General features: G+C 34.7%; 1 long non-coding RNA gene across 1 annotated transcript; it reads right to left on the bottom strand.

The window, feature by feature from the left end:
* Positions 1 to 5,996: 5,996 nt before the first annotated feature.
* On the bottom strand, positions 5,997 to 11,141 carry LOC129923260 (uncharacterized). The gene is made up of 4 exons (XR_008775176.1): positions 11,024 to 11,141; positions 10,576 to 10,774; positions 9,544 to 9,675; positions 5,997 to 7,016 (listed from the first exon to the last, which is right to left on the bottom strand). It is a non-coding gene; the product is annotated as an uncharacterized LOC129923260 (long non-coding RNA).

Here is an 11,141-nt window from a genome sequence, read left to right as displayed (position 1 = left end):
TAGTTTAGTTCAAATCGTAGTTTAATTATTATTTTTTAGTTACTAACTTAGACTTACTTTAGACTTAGGTCCTCCCGCGCCGTTCGGCGCATTGGGCGGCAAGCTGTCTCCATAATGATCTGTCACTGGCAATGTCTGAAGCCTCCTCCCACCTGGTGTCCACTGTTCTGAGGTCCTCCATGAAGGTGTGTCGCCAAGTAATACGAGGACGTCCCTGTTTGCGCTTTCCTCGTTTTGGCTTCCATGTTATCGCAACTCTTGGTGTGCGTAATTCATTTTGACGTAGAACATGTCCCGCAAACCTCATGCGACGCTCAGTCACAACCTCACTAAGTGTTCGACTCCCAGTTCGGCATAGGATTTCCTTGTTTGAGATCCGGTCTGTGTAACTGACTCCCAAAATCCGCCTCAGCCATCTCTGTTGAGCCACATTTAGTCTTTTCTCAATTTTGACAGATGACTTCCACGTCTCTCATGCATATGTAGCAGTTGGAATGACGATTGTGTTGAGAAGGTGTATTTTTGTCTCGAGTCCAATGGCTTGGCTAGTCCAAATAGGCTGCAGCCTTTGGAAAATGCTCCCTGCCTTTCCTATTCGGCACGCTACATCATGGTAAGCATCTCCATCATTTGTTATGATGCTGCCAAGGTACGTGAACTTGTCCAGCTCTTCAAGCTTTGACTCGCCAAGTCTGACGTGGACACCCTTTGCCTTATATCCCACTCGCATAATTTTAGTCTTATCCAAGTTTATGCGGAGGCCAATTTTGGGTGCCTCTCTGTCTAAGCTCTCCGTCATTTCTTGAATGCATTTATTTGTAGCCCCGAGTAGTGCAACATCATCAGCAAAGTCCAAGTCCGTCAATCGGAGTTGTTCATGCCATGGAATCCCAAAGGCAGTCTGGTTCATTGCTCTCCTCATTATGTAGTCGATGGCTAGGAGGAAAAGGAAGGGAGATAAGATGCACCCCTGTCTTACACCTGTCTCGATTGTAAAAAACTCTGTTGTTCCCTCTTCTGTTTTAATGCAGCAACTAGACTGACTGTAAAGGTGTCGTAGGATCTTGACGAATTTTTCTGGGATACCGTATTCTCTAACTATTTTCCATAGTGATTCTCGGTGGACAATATCAAACGCTTTTTTGAAGTCTACGAAACTGATCGTTAGCCGTTGTTGGTAGGCTACTCAAGACTTTGTTCTATGATATTTCGTCTCTTTAAAGTGCTCTACCCATCTTGCATCCTGTTCTTCTTTCGTTAACAAAGTTTTGCCTTGCTTGTCTTTTATTGGTGCCCCATGTCCACTCTTTGCTCCAGTGAGATCTCGGACAATACGATGGAGGGTTTTTGTGTCATTTCTGCTTGCAGCTGCTTGTGCCTCTTGTCCCTTCTGCTCAATCCAGTCCCGTTTATCTTGCCGACAGCTTCTCTTTTCTTTCAGATCTGCTTCCCTATAGGATTCTTCCGCTAGGCTGCGATCCTGTGTTTCATTTTTCTGATCTTGTCTACGTTTGGCCTCTTTCCTCTCTGTAGACGAGATCAGTTACTAACTAAAAAGTTTAATTAAAATCTATACAACAGGTGGTAAGGGTTTAAACACACATCCCTGTTTTATGGTCATGTAATATCAATAACTATTTTCAAAAAAAAAAAATGATGCAGTTAACAACTATTTAGTCAGTCGAATCTGCTTTTAAAGAGGGTAAAGTAAAATGCTGGTAGAAGTTATGGGAGTCAATTGGGAGTAAATATTTGCAACTGAAAGTAGCAGTATTATAAAATGTGAAACATTTTTTTACCAAAAGCTTCTATGCAATATTATGAATGGGGTTGTTCGGTTGAGCCACGTGGAGGTGTTTAATTTCTGTTTATAGTGGGGATCTGATTATAATAGTGAGTTAGATCAATACTAAGTGGTTTTAATCAATTCAAGCTTTACCACCAACTTATTTTCTTGTCTCTTTTCGGTAAATATTCTCATCGGTCCTCCAATCCCTAGGCATAGTTTAACCAATCTTTTAGACGCGGCTCAAACCAAGAAAGCCTTCATGTTTCTTTTATAATGCCGCTGTATAGGTTGTTGTTTTTTGTTTGTTTGAAACAGCCAAAGTTTCTTTACAAAACAAATATGTTGGCTTTTTATCATGTTCCACAAAAAAGATCCATTCAGTTTTCCTGGTAGATTCTACATTCAGAGTTCCATTTCATAAACTCATAATCGCACACTCGTTAAAGGTCATGCTATCAATCCATCACAGAAATGTGAGGGCTCTATCGATGGTAAAGATAAATTTACAAGTATTTTTAAGGGGGGAGGATTTTCTACTTTTCGTGCCGACGTTTCTGCGGGCCGGATGTAACCGCATTGGGGGCCAGTTCTGGCACACGGGCCGTACTTTGGGCATCACTGCTGTAGTTAAATACTATCACCTCAAACAGCCCAAGAGAGTTGACAACACTCATTGTGATAATCCATCAGATGATATCAAAATTAAATATCAATATCACACTACAGTGGATCCCTGGACACATTGGCATCATGGGAAATGAATAAATACTGTCCAATGCACAGACGAAAGATTGATAGTGATTATCTCACATCCTCATGGGTGTATGAAGCATATATCATTAGGGAAATGGTCAAAGTTAAAGCCCCATGTTGAATATGATGCTGCCATGTGTCCTGGTTGTACTAGCTCATATCTGCTTCTACCCTTTTTTGATGAGGATTCTGATGATAAGTGATCTCTTTATAGTATCTTCAGATGTAGATCAAACTAATTCCAATATGTTTAACCAAGTTAATTTGTGTGTATTATGTGTTGTAGCCACGGGAAATACTGCATTCCTCATTAATCTTCAGACTGAAAGACAAGCCTTTGTTTTATAAACTGTTTAACAATTGTACATGGGACTAAGCTTACAAAAATAATAACGAAAAGTTGTATACCCCTGTTACGACACAAGACTCTTTGAAATAATAATAGACTCTCAGGTTATTACTCTATAAATACTTTAATATTACAACCAGTTGTGTAAATACGAACATTTCATTTCTCTTCCTGTCCATTTCTCCCGGCTTCCCCTTTTCAACATCACTTCCATTCATTACACACATTCGCACCATTATTCATGCACACCGTGCTGCGCTACGACCGTAACACTCCCCTATTTTTTATTTACGATAATCCTTGTTTCTTTTTCTATTACAAGTGCAATGCACTCATTAATTATTTTAAAAAATGATGGCGTATGTACGTGGCTGGTCCCTTCCTTCTCAATGTGAAATGTCATCAAACTATTTTTGTTTTCATGTATAAATAATGTAATAATTAAAACACCTTACCGAGAAACAAGCAGAATTAGATAGAAGTACAGTGTTTGTAATTAATTCTACTAAAAGAAACTTTTAATTTTAATTCATACTCTTAAGAAATTAAATTGTATGTAGGTCACGGCTGGGACTGCATATCCGCAGGAAATACTGCATTCCTCATTAATCTTCAAGCCTTATTATCATTATTATTATATAGTGGTGTAGATAAGACTTAGAGAGTAAATGGGAACATGTAAGCAAAGAAAGTGTGATATAAAGATTTGTTTCATTTATTATTATTATTTGTTTGTCATAGTTTGTTATACATTTTTAGTTGGTGTTGTGTTATATTTTCCTTTAGATATATATATTTTAGGATGACAAATTATTGCAACAGTATATTACATAAGTGCTGGAGATTTTTTTATTGTCTAGATATAAATGTAGAGAGTTTTGTTAGCTCCAGATATTCTACTTTTATTTTTTAGATGCTCAGCAACTTGTATAGTATTTTACATTTGTAAGTTCTTCCATGATCCTTTATTCTCATAAAACGTTTATGGCACATTAAAATTTTTGGATTAAAAAAAAAGGGGCTAACTTAGTGTTTGATATAATGGATCTTGCTTGTACTTGTTTTGATACTGGATCTTGCTTGTTTTTAATCACAATGATTGTTGCAATCTGTCAGAAATAAAGCTCAGTTAGATAGAAAATTATACTTAAACATTGTTTGTTTGTTTTAATACAGTGAAATCATCTAATAATTTTAATAAGAGATGACAGTCTAGAGCAGTGTTTCTCAAACTGGTGCTTGAGACAACCATGAGACGACAGCAGAAAGATGAAATTTTTATACAATAAAAATGTTTTCGCTGAAAGCCATTTTATCCAGTTGGATTTTATGAATAATAACTCCCCCACTCAGAACTGTTTAATATGTCTATTACTAAAGATTTAGAGGCATTCTTCACTCGGATACCAATTTTATATCTTTCATTATGGATCATTGTACAGAAGTTGATGACTGCTTTCTCTTCTTCTTATTTGGTACAACATAATGCCATAATGAACCTGGTCACAATTAAAATAAACTGACTAGAAATGTGTGCTTGTGGGATTATCAGTTGCAACTTGCAAACATTTAGCTGGACATAAATACACACAATCACATCAACCTTGTCCAAGACATTAATTTTGTATATTATTTTGAAATAAATTATATTTAAAAAAAAAAAAAGACACTCCTTCAACAAAATGTTTTTTTTCACTTGTAATTTTCTAAAGTATCAGTATGCATTTATTTAAATTTTTCACTTAGAGGTCCATGGGCAAGTTTTGAGTATATAAAGGGATCCCTGGGCTGAAAACGTTTGAGAACCTCTGTTTTAAACATATTATTATGTCTTTCCAAATATTTATTCACTGAATAATGTTTAATTATACACTATAGCTCTTTATTCAAACAAGAATTATCTTTATAATTTATATTTCTGACTAGGACTACCAAGATATACTGTATTTCTATCTTTGATGTTATATAAATACACTAGTCAGATACTGTGAAAACAGGTTTACCCAACTTGTTAAACATTTTCCCTCTTTTTATCAGAGATACAATTGTGTACTTTTTTTTTCTAACTTAAGGGACATTAAGCATAAACTATGGTATCCGCCATGATCTAAAAAACATTTATGCCAAGGTTTATCAAGATTGGTCAAACGGTTTTGATTTTTATTTGGGATATACATACATACCATAGACTATATATATTTACATATACTCCTTACATTGTGCTTTATATTATAGATAACTGCAGATGTACTGTTATATGTAATAATTAACTTTAAAAAAAATATAATTGAATTAAATTGTCATAAATTTTATTGTGTTAATATATTTAATGTGTTAAGATTTAAAAAAAAATTGTTTGATTACGAAGTACTGTCTTTTAGCTTGCTTGATGAAAAAATAAACAACATAGCTATAGTTTCACTATCTTGGTCTACACATAAAGCTTAACAGCAAACAAATTTAGATATTAAACTTGCATTCTAATACACTATATCACAAAGAAAATTTACATGAGATAACAGCATGTCTGACTTCTGATGCAAGGAATATATTATTGTCTTATGAGACATTGTTGGCAATTTGAAAAAAAAATAATTTTTTAATTAAATTACATTATACTTTGATTTTACATTTCTTTTGTTAACATATTTAAAAGAAACAAATCAGTGTAAAGTGTCAGAACTTATCCGAAACATATTCAAGAAATATTTTTAAAAACTACTACATTTCAAAATTCAAAGCAAAGACTTTCTCTTGTTTTAAGAATACCTCTATTCAACTCATAACTTTGTGGAAACTTCCTGGAACCTTCTGAGCAGATAAAGAAAATGTCTCAAATGATTATCCTAATTAGACTGTTGCTGTATATCAATGAGAAAAGAATGAGAATGACACTCTCATTGACCCCACTGGGAAAACTCAAGTTATAATTTGTAAAAGTTGAAAAAGAAATTAAAATTTGGCTAGACAATAAGAAATATTTATCTTCAAGGTCTTCCGGTATTTCTGCATTCATTGAAGTGTTTATAAATTAAAGTTTATGAAAATTGTGTACATTATCTTCTAAGTCCAGATCTAAAGAATGGGGTGGGTGGGGGGGGGAGGGGTAAAAAATGTTCTTTCATTGTTTTTTAATCTAACATTCATTAGTTATTAAAAGTTATTAAGCTTTCTAAACGAGATTGTCTTTTCTTAAAAAGTAATTGTTATGTTTTTTTTTGTTATGATAGGCATGGTGGCTGAGCGGTAAAGCGCTCGGCTTCAGAACCAGGGGTCCCAGGTTTGAATCCTGAAGAAGACAGGATTTTTAATTTAGGGATCTCAGGGCGCCTTTGAGTCCACTCAGCTCTAATGGGTACCTGACATTAGTTGGGGAAAAGTAAAGGCGATTGGTCGTTGTGCTGGGAACAAGACACCCTCGTTAATCGTAGGCTACAGAAACAAATGACTTTCACATCATCTGCCCTATTGACCACAAGGTCTGAAAGGGGAACCTTTTTCTTGTAATATCTTTAGCAAGAATGGAAGGAAGAGTAAAAAGTGCTCTTTTAAGTTAAATAATAACAATAAGCTTTATTCCAAAACAATTTTTTTTTTAATTGTTCATTTCACAAACAATTCAAACTTTTTCAGTGTAATTATGACGTTGAAACATTTCAATAAGTGATGCATTAATTAAACACAATCTATGAAGCACATGCAAAAACATTAATTTCCAAGGGAACAATGAGTCCTTTCAGCTTCCTTTAATCGATGAAGCTTGTATTTTCTTTATAGGATAAAAGTTTGTTTTTTTAATCATTTCAGTGTAAAGTTTGCCATGCAAACACTCTTTATGTTGGAGTATGAATATGTTCTGTTTCTATGGGGGTGATGTATTCTGTATCAACTATGTCTTGCATGGGCTGATCCTGCTGTCTGTCCTCATCATCCTGCACCAAGTCAACACATCTGTCATAGTGATCTTCTGGTTGCATATATTCATAGTTGTGGTCTGACAGTATGGACAATCTATTCTCATAAGTAGTTATGTATTTCACTGAGTTACCACTTTCTATTTTCCTCTGTTTCTCTTAAAGAGAATGTATTTCACTGAGTTACCACTTTCTATTTTCCTCTGTTTCTCTTAAAGAATAATAATAAAAAAAAAGAACAATAATACATTAGCATACAAAACTTATTAAATAATTCAAATAAACGAAGTTGAAGGTTATTACATCCTAATCCAAACTGGATGACCAAGGATGATGGTGGGCAAGATTTAAAACCAGAATAATCAAGATAACAGTCCAGAGGCCATACTACACCACCAGGTAGCCTTCCTGGGAGGTACATACATGAAAGATACCTCTCTTCTCTTCACATCAAAAAGGTGCCCCAGCTACCTTGGCTTGATCTTCATAAAGATGAAAGAAAGGGTTTATAAAAGTCAAAAAGTGTTCCATTTTCCTTGGTGATAGTCCAAATATAACTGTATTGACTTTTCTGTTTGTAGTATCTGCTTATTTTCTAATGTACATTTATTAGGTATTGGTCATTGCTTTGATCAGCATCATTAATGTTAGGAATCTTCTTCTTCTTCTAGCCAGCTTTATTGCTGCTGAGCTGTGAGCTCTTTTGCAGACTGTGCCAAGGAAAAAAAGTGTGCTGTTTTCTTCAGTTGTTCAGCACTGCCGTACAGGGTGTTGTTTATGTTGGGCTGTAGTGGAAGTAGGGTCTGCCTAAGGTGGATTAGGGAGGGGCATTCAAAGAGGATATGGTTTACGGTCTCAAAGGGGTGGGCGCAGTGTCTGCAAAGGGAAGTTGTGTGGAGTTTATTTTGTTCAGGTGGTAATTTAATAGTGGTGTGTGTCCTGTTCTTAGTTGGAAAATTGTAGATTGTTCTTTGCGGGGGAGGAAGTTAATACTGTCCAGTTTGTTAGGCGTAGTCATTTCTTTGTACATGGCTCAGCCTGTGTTTCCTGATGCCCATTGGTTGAGATACTCCTCTTTGTGATTGTTGACTAACATTGACCTTAGGGTGAGGTAGTTAACAGGTCTATCTGGTTGTTCCATAGATGAACCTGCCTTTGATAGCTTATCAGCCTTTTCATTTCCCATGATGCCAATATGTCCAGGGATCCACTGTAGTGTGATATTGATATTTAATTTTGATATCATCTGATGGATTATCACAATGAGTGTTGTCAACTCTCTTGGGCTGTTTGAGGTGCTGCTGTTAAGTGCTTGCAGAGTAGATTGGGAGTCTGTAAAGACAACAATATCTGATGGTGGTTGCACTCCTTCATAAAATTTGTTTTCCACTGTCTGTAGTGCTATGGTAATTGCCTCAATTTCAGCTTGGAAGTTTTAGCAGTAATCGCCACAGGGTGTGCTTATCTCAAAGTGTTTATTTTTAGGGAAGACCAGGAAGGCACCAAGACCAGCACTGATGGTGGCTTTGAAAGCCGATCCGTCTGTATATATATGGATAGCTGTTTTTTGATAGCTTTAAATTGTTTCAAGTGTGCCTACTTTGAGCTCCAGTGAATTTGATTCTTTTGTTAAGGTGTTATTTAGTAAATGTGTTTTGATGGTTGGTTGTTTGTAGTTTAGTCCGGGTGTAATGTTTGAAAATCTGATAATTTTTTCTCTGTTATTGGGTAGGTGGTGTTTTAGGGCTAGTTCGTCAGTAAGTTGGATCAGAGTCCTTTGCTTTTTTGGGTTGTTTTTCCTATTTCTCTGTGTTAGAGATTTATTAGGATGATTTTCCTCCAACCTTCTGTATCTCTCAATAGCTTCTAATGCTGCTCTGTTGCGCCTTAACTTAAGAGGTTCAATATTGGAGCTTATTTCACAGTTTGATGTGGGAGTAGTTCTCATACCTCCACTAATTAGCCACAATGCTTGGTTTTGGAATGTGTCTAATGATGATTGATAGGTTTTGTTGGCAGCTACTTGTATGGAGAGACAGTTATCCATTACAGATCTGACGTATCCAGTGTAGAACTGTCTTAAGGTTTTCTTTTCAGCTCCCCAGGATGTTCCTGCTAGTTGTTTTATTATGTTTAATCTTTGTGATGCCTTTTCTTTTAAATCTGCCATAAAGTGTTTTAGAGACAGCCTTAGGTCTAGTTTTACACCAATGTTAGGAATAAAGAATGACAAAGCTTACACATTTTTTGTTTAATTTGCCTGTACCCCAGGACATGATAAGTTTCCCTTTCCGCCTGAATGGCAAAGCACTTGGCTTCCAAACTGAGCAGTTCTGGGTTCAAATCCTGGTGAATACTGAAATTTTTAATTTCAGGATCTTTAGGGTGTCTCTGAGTCCACCCAGCTCTAATGGATACCTGACATCAGTTTGGGAAAAGTGTAGACAATGGGTCATTTTTCTGGCTTCGTTAAACAGGGTTAGAAACAGATGACTTTTACATCATCTGTTTTCTACATCATAACATCTAAAAGGGTAAATTTACTAAATTTACTCTTGAGTTTTAAACCCTGAACTTTTTTTTATTGATTTTGTAAAGCTCATCTTTAATGCCCCACATAATTAATACTGAAGGACTAATTACCCTTTTTTGGTATCAAAGAAATAGAGAAATAATGTGTTCAAAATTTGTACCAGACAGACAGATGGATATTTGATATAAGCTTTGTAAGTACTTACTTCTCTTCTGAAGAACTGCTCTATAAATAAGAGCTGAGGACACCATCAAAAATAGAACTGCTGCCACTGAAGAAATAGATACTGTCTGAAAGAATCGTGCACTTGTCTTGTCTCTTCTATGGCTGTCATCTTCTGTAATGAAAAACAGTTAACATTTAAATTTGTCAGGACTTAAGCATGAGGTGAGGCAGTGACAAGTACAAAGTATATACTGGGTACAACGGAAGTTGTCACATTGAATCAATGTTTTGATTGAGTGCATTTTAAATGTTTTTATTCCTGTTGTAATAATTGACCCTTGCAGTTTCCTGTACTTGAATAATACAACTAGACTTCAAATAAACTAAAGAACTCAACAAATCCAAGAATAGAAAGTCAAAGCTCTCAAAATTCAGAACACAAATTCATAAATCTAAAAATAATTATTTTACAAATATAAATCATGATAAAGAATAAGTCCAAGTCAATCAGTTAAAACAATTTCTTTTTAAACAAATAAATTAATAAAGCTTAAAGCCAAGTTTTTGGTAGGGCAATCAAGAAATGAAAATTTCCACTCTTCATTCACTCATGTATGTGACGTCACAGACTTTTTTTTTCATTTTGTTCTTTTTACTGTAATACTCTATTCTCATTTGTTCTAGACAAACTGCTCGTGAGTACAGACTTTTAAACTTTTTTTTTTTTTTTACCTTTAAATCACACAGCTGCCCAAATTTAGATTTACTGAAAAGTAAATGTGTCTTCAACCTAAGTGTGTCTATTAATACTATTTGATCTCAAGTAAATTTCAATCTCAGAAATCTATGTCTCAATGGTTCAAACATTATCTAACTTTAACTTGAATTTATTTACATCTTATACCATTGTCATTAACAAGCATAATAATTTAGCATACTTCAAAAGTCAGGGGTTATTAAAATGGTAGAGCTATGAGCTCATTGAATTCATCTCACAGAGCTAGTTGAATTTCCAGCTTATGAAGTAGCATCTGTAATTGATAAGATTTTGTAAAAAGACATGTGCAACTACCTTTTAAAAATTGTAGAAAACTGCTGTTTTCATATACAATGTGTTGACTGATATCTGATGTGTCTAGAGACAATGTTATTTTGATGCTGTACACTCCTGCACTGTCAAAGTGTGATCTTTTGAGATATAATGTACAAGTGGAACAATTGCAGTGTTCCTCAAGAGTAGACGCCACATAATGTGAATTCTCTAAACCAGTCTATAATAAAAAAAAACAAAGTTTATGATAATAACTTTTATAGGTAATATAATTTTTTTTTATTATGATTACTGAAGAAAAAATTAAGCTGATTATAGTTCATAATGTTTAAAAAAAATTATCATATACAGGTACTTTAAATTAGAAACTCAAAGCCTTTATATATTTAACAAATATTTATATAAAGTTGTTTTCTATCTAATAAATTTTCTTTCATTAACATAATAATGAATGAAGCATTATACTTACATCAGTCCTGCTGTAAGTAACATTAAAAATGCATGAAACTCTTGAACATATTTCTTGTGTTGAACAAATCCTTGTATGTTTTGATTTGTTTCTTCAATGCTGCAGCTGATATTTTTCT

This window comes from Biomphalaria glabrata, chromosome 16 (genome assembly GCF_947242115.1).
Source record: "Biomphalaria glabrata chromosome 16, xgBioGlab47.1, whole genome shotgun sequence".
NCBI classification, from domain to species: domain Eukaryota; kingdom Metazoa; phylum Mollusca; class Gastropoda; family Planorbidae; genus Biomphalaria; species Biomphalaria glabrata.
The sequence above is the reverse complement of the archived record's forward strand: the minus strand, read 5'-3'. Positions and strand labels throughout refer to the sequence as shown.